Source organism: Suncus etruscus, chromosome 1, assembly GCF_024139225.1.
Source record: "Suncus etruscus isolate mSunEtr1 chromosome 1, mSunEtr1.pri.cur, whole genome shotgun sequence".
NCBI lineage: Eukaryota > Metazoa > Chordata > Mammalia > Eulipotyphla > Soricidae > Suncus > Suncus etruscus.
In genome coordinates, this window is record NC_064848.1 from 79,378,813 (window position 1) to 79,398,043 (window position 19,231).

Below are 19,231 nucleotides of genomic sequence, written 5' to 3' on the forward strand. Positions count from 1 at the left end.
GTCAAGTGTGCAAGCTCTCCTATCAAGTATGTGAGCCCTACCCCCATCCTATTCCCAATCATTGCAATAGTAGCAGCAACAATCACAAGAGAAGATAAAACAATATTTTGTGGTATGTGTAAATGATATAAATCCAAATTTCAATGCCCATGAGTAAAGTTGTTTCCATGTCACATGTTATCAAAGTTTAATTAGAACACATTCATACTCATTTGTTTGTATATTCATGATTGTTTTTGAATTGTGATGTCATTTGTATATCTATGACTGTTTTTTAATTGTGATGGTATATTTGAGTAGTTGCAATAAATAAATATAGTCTATAGAATCTAAAAGAAGGGTCTCTTTAATAAAAAATATTTAATTAAAAAGAATTTAATATAAAGGCTCCTGGCATCTGTCAGAGACTATTTTCTGCTAAAATTATAATTAATTGTGGGCACAGTTATATCTTTTCAATAATTAAAATATGGGGCTTAATAATAATTTCTAGTCTCAGACAGAAATCATGACATTCTATATCACTGATGAATAATGTGATTCATTGTCTTCTTAAGCCTTAGTTTCTCCATCTGTGAAGTAGGCTAGTTGAAACTGATCTATAAGTACATCATGTTTTTCTTCCTCTGACATATATGATTTTAATTTGTCCTGTATGCCAGGCTCTAGGCAAACTCTGGAGTTGCAGGTGATGTTTCGAATAGAGGACAACATCCTGTGGTTTACACTGATGTGTAAATTACTCCTGACAAGAACAGGAAGCTAACTCTTATCAGTAGGAAACTCAAAAGGGTCCCAGAAGTAAATGCAGCCAAGTGACCACTCTCAGGACAGCAAGTCTAGAGTCTCAAGGGATTTCAAATGGGTACCTTCCACTGTAGTAGACATTTAAAAAGAAAAGGTGTAGCCAACGTCAATCTCCTCCCATCCTTTCATCTTTCACTTCATCCAATCTTCCAGAAGGGATTTTCTTGAAACATACAATTATAAGCTGTCACAGCTCAAAGGGACAGTCTTACTTAGTAGAGAGGAGCTAAGGAACTCCTCTTTTCCCAAAAGCTTCAGACCTATGTGACTTTCTAACTCAGTAATCATGAACTGAGAACTGAACTCCCAATATTGGACACATATGTAATTTGTCATTTCCTGTTTCTGAAGCAATTGTCATGTAACAACATCAAAACCTACATTTTCAAAAACTTCTTTATCTATCTGTACCCAAACGGACTCCTTAGTGACATTAGTTCAGGCGGATTTTTATTTAGTCAATTGGACTGACTTTTTCAATATTTCTCAAGCTCTGTAAACAAGGACACTTTATTTTTTAAGTTTTTATTTTTTAATAATATCTTTATTTAATCACATGATTACAAACATGTTTTAAGTTGAGTTTTAGTTATAAAAATAGCTTTTTATAACAAGGACACTTTAAAGCCATGCATGTTTTAAAATTATTAATATAGGGGCCGGAGAGATAACATGGAGGTAAGGCGTTTGCCTTTCATGCAGGAGGTCATCGGTTCGAATCCCAGTGTCCCATATGGTCCCCCGTGCCTGCCAGGAGCAATTTCTGAGCCTGGAGTCAGGAATAGCCCCTGAGCACTTCTGGGTGTGACCCAAAAACCACACAAAAAATTATTAATATAAAATAATGGTGTTTACTAAATAGTTATCTACTAGGCTTTATGGTAAGTATATGCCTTTAAGCTTCATAATTGACCCAAAGTGTAAAAATGTCAGCCTATTTTTGGATGAAAAAAATTAAGATTTGAGGAAACTAAGTGACTGTAAACTTCATTTAGTCAATTTGAAATATTCTAGAAGAACCCAAGACTGTTTGACTCTGAAGTCTTGTGTTTTTTTTTAAGTCTTGTTTTTATTTATTTTTTAAAACTTTATTGATTGATTGATTGATTGGTTTTTGGGGGGCCACACCCAGAGGTGCTCAGGGGTTACTCCTGGCTCTGTACTCAGAAATCACTGGTAGGCTGGGGCACCATGTAGGATGCTGGGAATTGAACGGTGTCCTTGCCGGGTCGACCACATGCCCTATCGCTGTGCTATCTCTCTGGCCCCTGAAGTCTTGTTTTTAATACTACTCTGTACTACAATGATTTAACAGTGTTCTTTCTGAAAGTATGCTCCTCCAATTCCCTCAGTTTCTTGCCACAATTTGTTTCTTTTTAATGCAATTATTCTTTAGCTTTCTACTCTAAGCTCCAATAAATACCCACTCTTAATTACTTTGAACCATTTTCTATTAAAATGTTTTGATCAGAGGAATTCATTTATAAGTGACACAAAAAAAAGTCTCTTAACTCTGACATAGCATCTCACATCCACTCAAGTGTCTGGTATATCTCCCTAACATCAGAGGCATTTTTAGCTTATCTCCATCTGCAGTTTGTGCACTGCAGGTATAATAAACTCAGAAATTGTTGTAACTGTCAGATTCTCAAGTCCCTCCTAGTGCCTCCTAACTTTTCTATAGTCCCTGCTGTGGACTCAGCTTTAGGCAACCATGTTATATAGCATTATTTCTCATATCTGTCTTTTTTCTTAAAAAAAAAAAAAAAAAAAAAAAAAACTTAATCCTGCACAGCAAACTAGCAGGCCCAATACCACGCCTCTTTGTTTAGGGGTCACACCGGGCGGCGCTCAGGGGTTCCTCCTGCTTCTGCACACAGAAGTGGCTTGTGGCAGGCTCGGGGGATCATAGGGGATGTTGGGATTCGAACCGCGGTCTGTTTGGGTCCACCAGAGATAATACAGGCACCTTACCCTTTAGATTATTTCCACTCTGTACCACTCCTCACCCTTCTAGGTGAGATTAATCTCCCAAATGACATCTGCGGGCCCTTTTCCAACTGGAGGCAAATTCCATTCCTATCTATCTAGGTTTTCACAGCCTCCATGCCCAATGTCAATCATACTAATGGGCATAGTGCCACATCTCCTGAAATGGCATGGCCACATTGACAGCTGTAGGAGAGCTCTGCTCATCAAATTTGTCATTGCTTACAGTTGTACTTCCTGTCACTGGGCAAAGACAGACAGACAGAGAAGGAAAAGAGCAACTCCTAGCCTAATTTCTCAGAGACTTTCAAAATGGCTAACTACAAAAATTCACCCTCAGCATAAGAGGAATACTGGAAAACTAATGGGGAAGACACATAGATACCCCACCAAGATATATGAGTAAGACCAATAACATGAAAGGCTGAACCAACACCACCTAGCTCTATAAATCCTCAAAGAATGATTTCAGTCACACCATGATGATCCTTAATTAGTTCAAAGGAACAATGCCATAGATAGTCAGCAAAGCAAAAGGAGGTGTGTCAGGTCCCTGACAGTTCCCCCTCTACTGTAGACTGCAAAAGAGAAAATGGGTGGCAAAGCCTGTCTTAGGTTGTTGCTGCAGACAGACAGCAAACTTACCCGTCATTGGCAAAACCACAGCCTGGGTCTTTCCGAGAGGCCCGTGCAGGCAAGTCTCTGGAAGCCCTCTATTTGCAGCTCAGCTTCATCAGTTTGGTCCTGCTCTGAAGCATTCAGCTTAGAGTAGTGCACAGCCACTTGTTTGGCACCGATAGAATCAACCTGCTGCTTAATAAAGTCGGTCAGCTTACGAAACGCCCATGGACCAAAGGAAATGAGCAAAAGAAGGCCAATTACGGGTCCCAAAATACTGGGCAACAAGATGGAGAGCCATGGGAAGGTTGCAAACCAGTTTTTGTACCAGGCTTCCTCTTTGCCTAAACCTCTTTTTGTCTCTTCCAAGCTCTTTTCTACTCTGTGTATGCTGTCTTTTACCAGACCCAGTTTATCTTTAAAAATACAACATTTCTCATGGAGGGCAGCACACAGAGGTGTAGGAACTCATGTGAGAAAGCTATAGTCAGAAATGAAGAGTATGGCAGGTGAGATAAAAAAATCAATAGGCTACCACACCATCGGGTGTGGTCTCAAAATATGTATTTATAAATACCAATTGCAATTTTAAACCTTGTGAACTGCCATAAACCTAAAACATTTGATGACATTCTCTGATGAAAATACTGTGAAAATAATTTTAAGATTTCTGTTCTAAAAATAAATTTCTATAACCTATATTGAAGATTTTTGCAATAATCATAAAAACTAAAAATGCATGTACCCAATCAGGAATTTACTTATAATAATTTATTCTATCTGAATAAGGAACTTTGCAACCTTGTGAAATAATGTCTATGTCACATATTGGTTCATTATTTATAAAAACAATTAAAATAAAAAAGTCAAAAAAAATTAGTAGGTCTGAGCAACTGTACTGATGCAAGATGTATTGGAGGAAGCTTCTAGGGGGATATGAGATGCATGCTGGGAATAAGGGTGGAGGGAGGACAACATTGATGGTGGGAATGCCCCTGATTCAATGTCACTATGTACCTAAAATATTACTGTGAAAGATATGTAATCCACTTTGGTCAAAATAAAAATTATTATTATAAAAAAAAGACAAAACAAACTTCCCAACACTTGACTTTGGGTATGGCATTCACTCATGGTACTTATGGTTGTCCTCTAGTAGATTAAGAAAGGTTGCTTACTCCTAGCCTGCTAATTTATACATTCTTTCAATAATGAATTAATGCTTCATTTATACTTAATGTTTTATTCTGATCAGGAGTTAATTTTGCATCCATAAATTGTTTTACAATCTTTTACTTATTAATGCATATATGTAAGCACAATCTATAATAAAATATTTCCTAATATAAAGTGAGTATTTCTTTTTGATAAAACACATTTTATAAGCTTATTCATATTTTTCCTTTAGCATATGGGATGCCGGAATTCAAACCACCAATCTTCTGCATCCAAGGTGAACGATTCAGTTGTATTCAGTTTCTGGTGAGAATTCTTTTCCAGATTTCCATATGGTCATTTTCTTGTTTATAGCAGAGAGAAAGATCATTTCTCTCATGTGTCTATGGCCTCTCTTCCTTAGTATTTAACCCAAGAGCAGCTAATACTTGCCAACAATTTATGAATTAATCTAATTGCCAAATGCACTAACAAAATAAGAATAGATTTAGCCAAAAAGTCTGACAAATTCAAATCAGGAAATACTGACAGATTTATCCAATTGACAACAGAAGCCAAACTACAATATTCTAAGAAGATGAGTATTAAGTACTGTGATTGTGTCAACTATGGAAACAGAGCAAATAAATGGTTGAAAAGATATTCAGAATAAGAGGTCTATAGAGTTGTTGGGTTATGGAGGTGATCTGCATGTACCTGGGCTAACAGGTGGAGAATGGCCTCAATGATCCTTACAGACTTGAGCTTTCAGTAAGCTTGCAAATATATTCTATGGATATATTCTTAGTTTGCCTTAAACTTTATAGCCTTTCTTTTCATGTGTATACTTTCATTGACCTTACATTTATAAAAATAGTTTAAGTGACTTGCAATCTTTGCAACTTTAGAAGACTTGGTAACATAGGAAACAATTTAAAAAAAAAAACATTGGTTTACTGGCTGGCTGAAATATTGAGTGATTGGCATCCACTTCTTAGCAGTTCCTTGCATTAGCCTTTGCAGGGGAAACTATCTTCTAATTGAAAGCACAATTTTCACTCAAAGGCTTGAGTATCAGGCAATCTTCGAACCTTGTGTGTTAACTATGCATGAAACATCTGCAATTCTGCAATAAGATTACCAGGGCCTCATATCTGAATCACACTGGCAATTAAAAAAGTCGTATTACTTTGCTTAACTACTGTGGTTTATAAAGTTGCTCATAACACAATTGTTTCTGGCTTTCAACGTATCAACACCAATCTCACCACCAGTGTACCGTTCCCGCCACCATTATCCCCAGTTTCCCACCCACCCTTAAGTAATCCCCTTGGCAGGAATAAAATAATTTATTTATGTTGCTTTTTACAGCTAAATGGTAATAGAATTATAGAAAATAACTTCAGTAAAAAAAAATCATGAAGATTGTTATATCTCACAATGGGATCATTAAGTCATTGTCTGAAGTTTTACTAAGCTGTTGGTTGCTAGTTGAGCATTGTGTTATTGGTTTTGTTTGATGAATTTAGGTGGCTTCTCTGCTACTTTCACAGTATGCATTCTTCTTGAGGATCAGTATTAAAACTTTGGAGGTGTTGTGCAGCTGCATATGTGGCAGCATGCTCCAAGAATTCCAGGATATGTGGAGCTGGGACAATGAACTGACATAACAGTAGCTGTTGGAGCTGGTTGTGGCTGCCAGGAATTCTGGAAGTATGGAAGAATTGGTTGGCAGGGGAGGAGGGGAGTCTGAGAAGACCCCCTGAATTTTAGCCCCCAAACTGGCATACCTGGAGTTTCTGCATAGATCAGTGGTAAAGTAGTGAAATTGGGCCATTGACATGGCAAAGCTTGAGGGGTGGGATACAGTTATTGAGGGCTTGAAATTGTCAATTATTTTATTTTTGGGCCATACTCAGAGATAATTGAGGGTTATTTTTGGCTATATACTCAAGAATCTCACATATCAATGCTTGGAGGATTATATGGGATAATGTGATCAAACCCAGATTGGCTTCATGCAAGGCAAGTGTCTCGCCCATTGTACTGTTTCTCTGCCCCTCCCCACTGGCAATTCTTAGCCAACTGTTAGCCAATTCTTACCCCAAGCCACAGAGCAGTCTTGGAACTACCAGGGACACACCTGACATGCATAACTGTGTCAAAGGAAACAATGTGGTGCTGAAAATTAAACCCAAACTAAGTGCATAGAAACATGCTCCCTAATCGGTGTACTATTTCCCAGGCCCAAAATTTTAGATTTTAAACCCTTTATCATAGCAACTATCAAGAAGAAAATTAAGTTTTCTTTATTAAGAAGTTATTGTGCTGGGACTGGGGAGATAGTACATCAGTTAAGGAGCCTCCCTTGTAGGCAGCCAATTCCAGTTTAATTTTAGCATCCCATATAGGCCTTCCATCTCTGCCAGGAGAGATCTCTTAGTGCAGAGATTAAGCCTTGAGCACTACTGAGTGTGGCCCAAAATCCAGAAGAAAAAAAAAAAGAAAAAAGAAGTTACTGTTCTAATGCTTTGTCCCTGGTTTATTTGTTTGTTTTGCACTTTTAAACTTGAGAAAACATTGTCATTTTCTGAATATAAGAAAAAGGCCAGGTTGGCTTTTTATTATAGCAAACATCTATCTCAAAACAAGAAAGCCTGGTGTCAGACACATTGTCCTCAGGGCGTTGATGCCTCTTGCAGCCAGACATTGTTTTATTTCCCTTGCTGTGATCTTGTTGTTATCAAGGGTAGTGAATAACTTCTCCAAGGTTTGTTGGAATCATCCATCCCTGGCTGCTTGAGCCAACATTGTGTGAAACAGGAGGGGAAGCAGCTTTGCAAGACTGATAGAATGCTGAAGTGTGAGTTCGTCACCAGAGAACTCTCAGAACAACTCTAAAAGAAGCTACCTCATATAATCTCAGAGTCTCCAGAGGGTATAGATAATCAAGTTTATTTGTTATGTAGACTCTACTGGAAACAATTTGTTATCTTCCTCATAAATTTTGTGTAGGCAATGCAGAAAAGCCCTCTGTATTCCTATGTTCATTGCAGCCTTGACAATAGCCAGAATGTGGGAAAAAAACCCAAGTGCCCAAGAATAGACAAATGAATAAAAAAACTGTGGTACATCTACACAATGGAATAGTACACAGCTATTAGGAAAAACAAAGTCATAAAATTTGCTTATGCATGGATGGGTATGGGAAGTATTAGGCTGGGCAAAATGAGTCAAAGAAAAAGTGATAGACATAGAATAAAATCATTTGTGGAATATAAAAAAAGATAGTATGGTAATAAAATCCAGAGACAATAGAGATGAGGTCCAGAAAGATAAGACCATGGTAGTAAGCTTGCCACAAAAAGGGGAGGAGTGCAGTCAGGGCAGAGAAGGGATGACTATGGCAATGACTGTTGAAAATGATTACTTGGGACAAGTAATGAGTGCTGAAATAAGAGAAAGTGATATACATCATAGCCTTTCAGTATTGCAATATTGCAATATCTAGATGGGGAAAAAAGGAGGAGAAAGAGGAAAATGCTACAGGGGCAGGCAGAAGAGAGGTCAGAGCAGGGGAAGGGAACTGGGAATATTAGTGGAGGAAAATGGGTAATGGTGAAGGATGTTGTACATTGTATGACTAAAACTCAATTATGAAAATTTTTGTGGGGTTTGTGTGTGTGTGTGTGTGTTTGGCAACACCCAGTGACACTCAGGGGTTACTCCTGGCTATGCTCTCAGAAATCGCTCCTGGCTTGAGGAACCATATGGGATGCTAGGGGACCGAACCACAGGCAAGACAGATGTCTTACAGCTTTCGCCACCGCTCCAGCCCCAATCATGAAGAACTTTGTAACCGTGAAGAAAAAAAAAAAACTGTATTATGAACAAACTTGTAAACCAAGATGTTTAAATAAAGTAATTTTAAGAATAAAAATAAAAAAGAAATAAAATGCTGTGTAGAGAATTATTAACTTCACCATGCTTGTGGACATAGTGCTATTTCTTTAATTAATTACTAATGCCTGGCAGGTATCTAGGAGATGAAAGAGACAACTCAAGTGCCATGATATGGTCAAGCTACAATTCCTCTAAAATAATTATCAGTTCTTGCCTCTGTGATCATAACAAATATGAGTTGTAAAACCAAACAAACAAACAAGCAAAAAAACACATCTGAGTTGTATGAAGATGAATGTTTAGATCTTTCAAAGATACTTTCTGAAATTGCTACTTTCTTCATTTTCTCAAGGATAGGAATAAATGAAAGCAAAAGATTATTCTTGTGTTTTGTACACCTGTAACCTTGCTCCTAAAAGTCATAGTATCAGTATTATTGCTTTGAATTTCTGGACAATTTCATTTAATTGATGCTGTCATCCCTATAGAATCCTGTCACATCAATTTAATAGAGATAGAGAGACATAAGTAAAATACCTGCCCCAAAGGCAGTCAGAGAAGGGTGGGTGGGAAGGAAATTGGGGACATTGGTGGCAGAAAATGTGCACTGTACTGCAATCCAAAGTATCTAAATAGAAAAAATAAGAAGAAAAAAAGAAGAAAAGTGTATTCCCAAGAGACAGGAAGGTAAGAGAGTGTATCGGGGAGGGTGAGAGGGAAAACAGGGAACATTGCGCAAGAAATGTGCACTGGTGAAGGCTTTTGTACATTTTATGACTGTAACTCAATCATAAACAACTTTATCTGTGAAAAATCAACTATATTATGAACAATCGTGTAATGGTGTTTAAATTTGAAAAAAATTTAAATTAAAAAAAAAAAGTGAATGTCTGCCCAGAGACAGGCAAGGGGTAAGGTGGGGAGGGATATTAGACACTGGTTTTGGGAAATGTGCCCTGGTGAAGAGAGGTATACATTGTTTGACTGAAACTTAACCATCAACAATCTTGTAACCATGGTGTTTAAATAAGATAAAAATAAGTTCTTCAATTAAAAACAAAATTTTAGCATTGAGGGCGGCCTGTAGATTCATACATCAAGCATATCAATCATTGCTGTTTCCCCTATTTGTTAGTCCTCATCCTCTCCTCACTGGCATCCACAACCCCTCCATACCATTAACTTACCAACATCTACTTATCCTCATGACTTCCTTTTAAATATCATTCCATGTAAAAGACCTGTATAGACACATAGATGAACAAGGTCTGCTGGCCATCAATTCCTTCCTAATCTTCCCCCAAACTCCAGCCGTTCTACCTGATACTCCACAAAGAAACAGGTTCATATTGGATGTCCAATAAATACATATGGAGTGGATGAATAGCTGGTCTGCCATATTGTACACAGGCATAAGCTGTGGACCAGAGGAGACATTCTAGTCTACAGTTAGCTAAGCATCCTACCAGAGGGACATTAGGAATAATGAAAGTTTAAAAAAAATGCTCTTATCCTCTACTGTGTATTCAACACTGTTTAAATCCAACCATTCTCTCTGTCAACCAACCTCTTTCAAAGTATTATGTTTCATAGCTTCTAAGACCAGGTGCCATCCTTGAATCTTTTTTACTGTACCTCAGCATCTAATCCTTCACCACGTTCTGCCAGTTGTATTCGCAAAATAACTACATAGTCTCAGTCACTGCCCTGAGAGTTTGGAATCTTGCAATAGCTGCCACCTTACCTCCTTAATTCCTTCTTGCCCAGACCCACATGCCCTAAGTTTATTCTCCACCAGGAGCCAGATATTTATTTTGTTTTATTTTGGTTTTTTTGTTTAGGTCTATATGAAGTACTCAAGGCTTAGTTATGGTTCTGCATTCAGGGATCATTCCTAGCAGACTCTGGAGATCATATGGATGCCAAGGATTAAGCCCTGGCCAATTGCATGCCAGTTAAACTCTCTACCTGCTGTACTAGCTCTATGGCCATAGGTTATTTTGTTTTAAATTTAAATTTAATAATGTGGTGTTAAACCTGGCTTACTCTGGGCTATATGCTCAGAGCTATATGCTCCTGGCACTACTCAGGAGACCACACATGGTTCCAAGTTTTGGACCGAAGTTAGCCACATGCATAGAAAATTCCTTAACTGCTGTTACTATCTCTCCTGCCATTGAAAATTTTTATTGAAACATCTCATGAATTTCTGTCACATGGTAACAAAAATCTAAGTTTCTTGACATGGACTATGGGTCCCAAGAGGATCTGAACCTGTAATCACCTCTACTCAGTGTGGAGTACTCATCTTCTCTTGCTCCTCTTGGTAATATGCTCCTTTTCAGCGCCCCTGCATCTTGAATTTACAAAAGTCATCCCATTTCTGGACCCCGACCAAGCTGTCTCACTGAGCCACTATCTAACGCTAGACTTCAGTATCAATATTTCATTCTTATTATTTTGATATCATTAAAAAATCTTTTTCAGAAAGGTGACCCCTAACTAAAGCAATCACAAGATACTTTTGTTTTCTTCATAGTATATGTAACAATCTTCTTGTAATTATTAACTATTTCTTTCACTTTCCTATTGATTCCCCGAGTTAGCATCACCAACCCCAACGTATGATCTGCACTACTCTTCTCTGTATTCTCACTACTTATGAAAAATTCTGAATTGATGTACCAACACTCATTTTTCAGAGTAGAAAACTGAGACTCAGATAAATAAAAATGGTCCAAGGTCAAGCCTTTATGAAATGGCAACAATGGTATTTTCTCTAAAAATTTTACTCAAGTACAGATGCCCTAGCTTGGAAGTCAATGTTCCTTCCTGCACCATTCCAGCACAGAAGAGAATGAAGCCTCAAGTGACTCTTCTTTCTAATGGGACTGAGATCTTGAGGGAAATTGGGCTTTTGGAAACTATTCTCATCAAGACTTTGACATGCCCAGGTTTCTTCAACACTCCTTTATACAACCCAGATTGGTGATTTTCTATATATCTCTTTTAGGAATTAGCCTTGTTCACTCATTCCTAAGCTTCCAAGGGTAAGACTCTTTCCTCCTTGAGCCACGGAGATACTGGGGACATGAGAAGATGTAGAAATGAGATGTGACATTACCTGATTTGTACACAGAGCTATCTATCTATCTATCTATCTATCTATCTATCCTTCTGTCTACCCATCTATCTGTCTGTCTGTCTGTCTATCCATCAATCTATCCATCTATCTGTCATCTGTCTATCTATATCTATATTTATCCCTTTCCCTCTCTGTCTCTTTCAATCTGCCTTTATTCCTCCCTCAGATTTAGAATTAGTGAAGCCCTGAGGTCACTTGTACAAAAAGGTAACATGGAGGGGTGAATGAAGGCTCCCCAGAGAGATGAACTCTGTGTTTCAGAGCTCAGGCTCTGCATGGATCACAGCAGGAGGCAGAGAGAATCCTGGTTCTGTAAAACTCTGGGCTTGTTAGCTCAAGGAAGGTATTTTTCAGAAGCCGAGTTTATTCATCTCACAAAATAGTGGTAGCATCCCCCACCACACAGCTCTCAGATGGTGCTGTTCATCCTACTCTTAGGTTAGGGGTGAGACAGGAAGGAAAGTTATAGCTGAGAATACATTTGAAAAGGAGAAGAGGAGGTATCAGGAATTTAAATAATATACCATTCCCTGGTCTGGCTCTATGGCTCAAACAATGTGATTTCATGTCTTTTGTCTCCATAATTTCTCCCAAACCCCGAGATATGCACATGGCTATGATCATATGCTGACAGTCTCCTCAAAAGAGAAGATACATAGTCTTATATGCATCACCATAAAATCTAGGTATTTGTTACTAGAAGATCAGTCTTGGAATTTGCCTCCAACTATTTTGATCCTTATTAATGTTTCTAATTTTGTGAAGTAGGGACCATTGTATCTCCCAAAACTGTGATCCCATGGGTGAGATGCCTGAAGAGGACCACCATATCCCAATGCTATAACTTGTCCTTTTCAGGGAGGCCACTGGCTTTCCAGCTCCCTCTTTTTATGAAGCAAAACGAATTCTTTCAGAAAGTTATTCCTTTTGCTTGCTTTCCAAAATCTAGGAAATGTTTCTGGCAAAAGCAACTGGACATGGAGAAGTGTGGTATAGTGAAAACTCTGAAAAGATAGAAGACCTCGGTCTCTCCTAAGTCATTATCTATTATCTTATCCACCCTGGGTCTCTGTTAAGCCCTATCCACTTTCCAGGAGGTCTCAGAAGGCAGAGAGCCACTATGCAGAAAGCTTCCAGAGGACAGCTTTGCCACAACACCAAAGGGACTTGTGTGCAAGCTGTTAGAAACCAAGGCTGCTATGTGAGCTGATTCTGCTCCCTCTCAGGCAAGGGGCCAGAGTCACTTCTTGTCCATTCATTTCCCTGTATGCTCCTGAGGCTGAAGGTGCCACCTATGAGTCCCATAGCAAATGCTCTGCGGATGACCCCAAGCCCAGCACACAGTTACCCCTGACCTCCTCACGCTGGCAACCACTTTCGGGGCTGTTTAACAGCAGTGAGAGGAGCCATGGCCTGCCCTGGGGAGTGTCTGCTGAGAGAGCAGGCACTGAATTGATTTTCAAGATTAACTGTCATCCCCAGCTGGGAAGCAGCGCACACAGGAACTGAGCAATCTTCCTGGGTTTTCTCCAGCTTCAGAAAGCATTTCTCTGCCAGGTGCCAAGAAAGGCTTGAACATTTTGTTTGAGGAGGTCTTTTTCTGGCCACTAAAGAATAAATTCCTATAATGTGCAGCACAAGGTAACACCAAGAGAACCTTCAATACTGATTGCACACTCTGTATCTATGAGTTCCCTATATTTTGCTGTGCCGTCTTAGAAAAATTGCTCAACATTTCTGAAACTTCAGATGATTGTCCTAGAAAACATTAATATGTGACATCTTCCTTATTAGTTATAATGTGTATAAAATGTCTGTCTCATTAAGGCACTCACTGAAATGAACAGAGACTATTATTCAATTCCTATCTTTCCCGTAACTAGCACCTAAGACTGCTCCTCAAGCCAGGTTGAAATTCTAGCAGGCGCTATACAGAATAATATGGCAAATTAAAAAGGAAATGACCACATAAACTTAGGGTAGAAAGAATTTGGGTTATAACAAGCAGGGCTTCATCCTGACTCTAATCACTCTGAGTGGTTTTTAGGGAATTATATAGTTCTAGGGGTTGAACTGAGACGGACAACTTGAAAGGTAAGCACAATAACTTCTGAAATATCTCTCCAACTCACTTAGATAAAAACTTATGGAAAGTATAGAATTATCTAGTTTCCTTCCATGACCCATGTTATTAGTATTAATGGTTGGTCACCTTTTTCCTCATCAAACTCACAAGTCAGTATCTGCTAGTAGTCCCCAAGATGTTATGGTTCCCAGAATACCAGGAGGGATTTGATTTATTCTGCTTCTTGGACCAATATAGAAACTCTTTCTTGTTCACTTTGATCCATTTCCCTTGCAATATTCGATATCTAGGAATCCTCCCACTGGCAGGAGGTCCTAGGTTCCCTCATTGTTTGCTGCTCTCGGAGACCTGCCTGTTGAGATTTAATTAACAGGATGTGCCTTCTTGGGATATCACCATTTACTCATGCCTGTAAGAATCAGCTCCCTGCCATGGCTCATTAACCAGCCCTCAGCATTTCTCACCAAAATCATAGGGATCATGAATGCTTGGTAAAGAGGCAGGCTCACATCTAGGCCTACAAAGCAGAATTTTTATCCTTGAGTCTAGGATATGCCCAAAGAGAAAACCCAAAACTAATTATACCTTTAAACTTTTAAAAACACCTGAAGAACAATACAAGTATGGCCCCTTAAAATGGTACGCTCTCTGGGGGCCGGAGAGATAGCATGGAGGTAGGGAGTTTGCCTTGCATGCAGAAGGTTGGTGGTTTGAATCCCAGCATCCCATATGGTCCCCCGAGCCTGCCAGGAGTGATTTCTGAGTGTAGAGCCAAGAGTAACCCCTGAGCGCTGCCGGGTGTGATCCAACAACAAACAAACAAACAAACAAAATAAAACAAATAAAAAAATGGTACGCTCTCAGCCAGAGGGACAATACAATGAGCAGGGTCCTTTTCTTGCATGGGGCCAACCAGGGTTTGATCTTCATATGATCCCCAAAGCACTGCCAGGAATGATCCTGCAGTACAGAACTAGGAGTAAGCCCTGCTTACTTCTGGGTACAGTCTAAAAAACAAAAAGATAAAGAAAAATATACTTTCAGGTGCTGGAGAGATTGTACAGGGTTTAGGGCTATTACCTTCCATATATCCTACGAAGTTTGGTCCCCAATAAGGCATCGTTCTCCAAGCACTATTAGGAAAAACCCTGAGCACAAAGCTAGGTGTATTCTCACAAGTAGCGCTGATTGGCATGGCATGCCTTTCTCTCCAGATGGTCTCCTCTGCTTTTATGGAGGTGAAACATCTGAGTGAGACAATTCACCAGGCAGAAGCATTATTGACAGTGAAGAGCTTCTGGTGTTTAAGGAACCCTGATGGGAATCTGAACACAAAAGGCTAGCTCCATATTCAACTGACCAAGATTTCACTCCATGGAGCACAGCACTCACTGGCACAAGGTGTGACCAGGATATTCTGCTAGTTTTATCAACCTTCTAATACTGAACAAAGAAGATAGAAGCATTTAAGTTTCCTTTGATTGGGGGCTAAAATGAAATTACTTTTTTATGATATTATCCATTACCAAAAAATGGATTTGTGCACAAACACACATTTGCCTAAGAGGGAAAAATGCATACTTTTCGTACTTATAATGAAAAGAAAGAAATTTAGGCAATATTGGGGGGCTGGAGGATTACTTCAAGTGGAGACTCACAATGTACCTGTGCTCATAGGTTCTAGGTTGACTCCCAGCATAAGACCATCCTAGCTAGAGCTTCTAATATTCCAGATCCAAGCCCTTTTTATAAAATAATTGGGGGTCTGCTATATATCTAGCATTTCTTTTTTGGTTTTTCGGGCCACACCCATTTGATGCTCAGGGGTTACTCCTGGCTAAGCACTCAGAAATTGCCCCTGGCTTAGAGAGACCATATGGGACGCCGGGGATCGAACCGTGATCCTTCCTTGGCTAGTGCTTGCAAGGCAGACACCTTACTTCTAGCGCCACCTCGCCGGCCCCTATATCTAGCATTTTTAAATAGTATTTTACACAAATATCATATATAATCCTCCCAGTTGTCTTTAAAAAAAGGAATGGTTAGTTCTAAATTAAAATAAATAAATACTGTAGCATGGAGTAATCGCCTCTACTTTCCTTGGCTATTAACTAACATAGTCATAAAACTGGAGTTTGACTAATCTAAAAATATGTATCATTGGTCTTATCTTTTGCTTCTTTCTGAATTTATATTTATGTGGTTCTACATGTTTTACAATGTGTGTCTGGGAGATCAGGGTTTTCTAAGATGTAAAAGAAATAGATATTTGTGTAGGGTATTGATCTGCTCTAGGGAAGTGAGAATAAAAATATGTATATAAATTAGCAGGAATATCATGTATAATTGCCTAGAGTTGGAAATAGAAAGAAATCTAGGTTGACTGGAACAGAAGTGAAGTCCCAGGATGGAAGAGGACCACTGGAAAAGATTTCATACTTTTCTAACAATACTCTACTGTCCTAGATATTAGAAACAAAGGAATAGCAATGGAAGTTGTTTAGCTAAAAATGGCTAAATGTCAATGCATAAGGATTGCCCGGAAAATATCCTGCTAATGGAATAGCTGACTCAATCAAGATCCCAACAAAGCTATAAAACAAGGGGAAATAGGAGGGGGAGGGGATATGCATAGAAGAATTGGAATGAACTATGAGAACAGTAAGACTGATGATTAAGAGTAGGAACCCAGGGGCCGGGCGGTGGCTCTAGAGATAAGGTGCCTGCCTTGCCTGCGCTAGCCTAGGACAGACTGCGGTTCGATCCCCCGGCGTCCCATATGGTCCCCCAAGCCAGGAGCGACTTCTGAGCGCATAGCCAGGAGTAACCCCTGAGCGTCACTGGGTGTGGCCCAAAAACCAAAAAAAAAAAAAAAAAGAGTAGGAACCCAGCAAACATAGCTGCCATGTCTGCATTCGACCAACTCCATAGACTCATTCTATTCTCTTTTCTCAAAAGTGATGTGTACTGGGGCAGGAGTGATAGCATAACGGTAAGCCATTTGCCTTGTACAAAGCCAATACAAGTCAAACCCAGTTGAATCCTGGCATCCCGTATGGTCCCCAAGCCTGTCAAGAGTGACTTCTGAGTGCAGAGCCAGGAGTAACCCATGAGTGCCCACTGGGTGCTTCACAACTCTACCGGAGAGCTTTGCAGATATGACAAATCCACAAAAATTCCAAGTTTGCTGCTTTTTGGGCTGACATCTCCAGGGCTTTTTTGGAATGAGGCAAGCACCCTTCCCACTCCCCACCCCCACATTCTCTATATTTCTTGAAGTCCTGGCGGCTGAAACCACACCCCACAATAGCTGCAATATGAGCCAAGAGCTTGAAACCATTCAGTCACACACACAGTAGTGTGAACCTACACAATTTTTTAATACTGTTACCCCAGTAGGAACACATCAATTTGGACATCCACGTAAACTCAAAGGTACCAAATATGCAGAAAAAAAAAAAACAGCTGACAGAAAATCAACTAGCAACACATTACTTAAAAAACCCTTTGAGGGCCCGGAGAGATAGCACAGTGGCGTTTGCCTTGCAAGCAGCCGATCCAGGACCAACGGTGGTTGGTTCGAATCCCGGTGTCCCATATGGTCCCCCGTGCCTGCCAGGAGCTACTTCTGAGCAGACAGCCAGGAGTAACCCCTGAGCACAGCTGGGTGTGTCCCCCCCCAAAAAAAAAACTAAAAAAAAGAACTTTCTTGGGGCCGGGTGGTGGCGCAAGAGGTAAGGTGCCTGCCTTGCCTGCGCTAGCCTTGGACGGACCACAGTTCGATCCCCCGGCGTCCCATATGGTCCCCCAAGCCAGGAGCAACTTCTGAGCGCATAGCCAGGAGTAACCCCTGAGCATTACCGGGTGTGGCCCAAAAACCAAAAAAAAAACACCTTTTGATAGGGCCGGAGTAGTGACACAAGCGGTGAGGCATCTGCCTTGCCTGTGCTAGCCTAGGATGGACTGTGGTTTGATCCCCTGGTGTCCCATATGGTCCCCCAAGCCAGGAGCTATTTCTAAGCACATAGCCAGGAGTAACCCCTGAGCATCACAGGTGTGACACAAACAACAATAACAAAAATAAATAAATAAATAAACAAACAAAAAGAAAAACTTTTGATAATGACTTAATGGCCCCATTGGGAGATACATTCATTTTCACAAGTTTGAGGTGGAAGAATGGGGAAAAAATTTTTTTCACAAATTTTCTTATTCCCATACTTTAAAAAAAAATTTACTTACTGAGGAACTCAGGGCTGATGTGTTGAGCAAAGAAGCAGTGCCTATGAGCACACAGAAACCAGGTTGGGAGGGACCATACCTAGGTGACCGGGATCATCGCTATCTAGGCATTGAAGCGCAAGATCTAGGTTCTGCAGCAGTAGGCTGATGACATAGAGGAGAGGGCTGAGCGCCTCCAATTGGAAGTGGAGTAGGCCTTGGAACAGGCCTACTGAGGTGGCCTCTTTGAATCTTAGGATCCAGCTGATTGAAGAGGAACTAGACCATGCTCAAGAACACCCAGCTACTACTTCCTTGGAAAAACTGGAGGAAGCTGAGAAAGCAGCATATGAGAGTGAGAGAAGGATGAAGTTCATTGAAAACTGGGCCTTAAAAGATGAAAGAAAAAATAAGTAACTTCAGGAAATTCAACTCAAAGAAACTCAACATTTTGCAGAAGAGGCAGATTGGAAGTCTGAAGAGGCCACTCGTAAGTTGGTGATTATTGAGGGTGAGTTGGCACACATAAAAGAGAGGGCTGAGCTGGCAGAGTTCCGTTGCCAAGAGATGAGCAGATCCGTTTGATGGACCAGAACCTGAGTGTCTGAGTGCTGCTGAGGAAAAGTATTCTCAAAAATAAGATAAATATGAAGGGGGCCGGTGAGGTGGCGCTAGAGGTAAGGTGTCTGCCTTGCGAGCGCTAGCCAAGGAAGGACCGCGGTTCGATCCCCGGTGTCCCATATGGTCCCCCCAAGCCAGGGGCGATTTCTGAGCACTTAGCCAGGAGTAACCCCCTGAGCACCAAACGGGTGTGGCCTGAAAAACCAAAAAAAAAAAAAGATAAATATGAAAAGAGATCAAGATTTTTTTACTGATAACTCAAAGAGACAGAGACCCATGCTGAATTTGCTGAGAGATTGGTAGCCAAGCTAGAAAATACCATCAATGATTTGGAAGAAAAACTGAAATGCACCAAAGAGGAGCACCTGTGTACACAAAGGATGCTGGACCAAACTCTGCTAGACCTGAATGAGATGTAGAGTGCCCTGAGTCCTGCCCTGCCTCTGTACCTCCCTCCAACCCCCAACTCTGCCTGAGGCCAACCTGCTGGAAGCTGATGTTTTAACTGGAAGGCTGCTTTCTCCCTCCCTGCCCTTCCCAAATTGTAAAATCACTCCACACACCAAATCTACAAGCCCAGGTGAATGAGTCTGAATCAGGGTCATGCATGAAATAATCCAAACCATGCTAAGGGCAGTCTTATACCTAGTATGGAAAGCAAGCTGCCTTCCAGAACTGCCATTTCT

The 19,231-nt window shown here is 40.2% G+C and overlaps 1 pseudogene; it reads left to right on the top strand.

Moving 5' to 3' along the window:
* The first annotated feature begins 7,978 nt into the window (after window positions 1-7,978).
* LOC126010464 (tropomyosin alpha-3 chain-like) lies at window positions 7,979-18,964 on the top strand (annotated as a pseudogene).
* The last annotated feature ends 267 nt before the right edge of the window (window positions 18,965-19,231 follow it).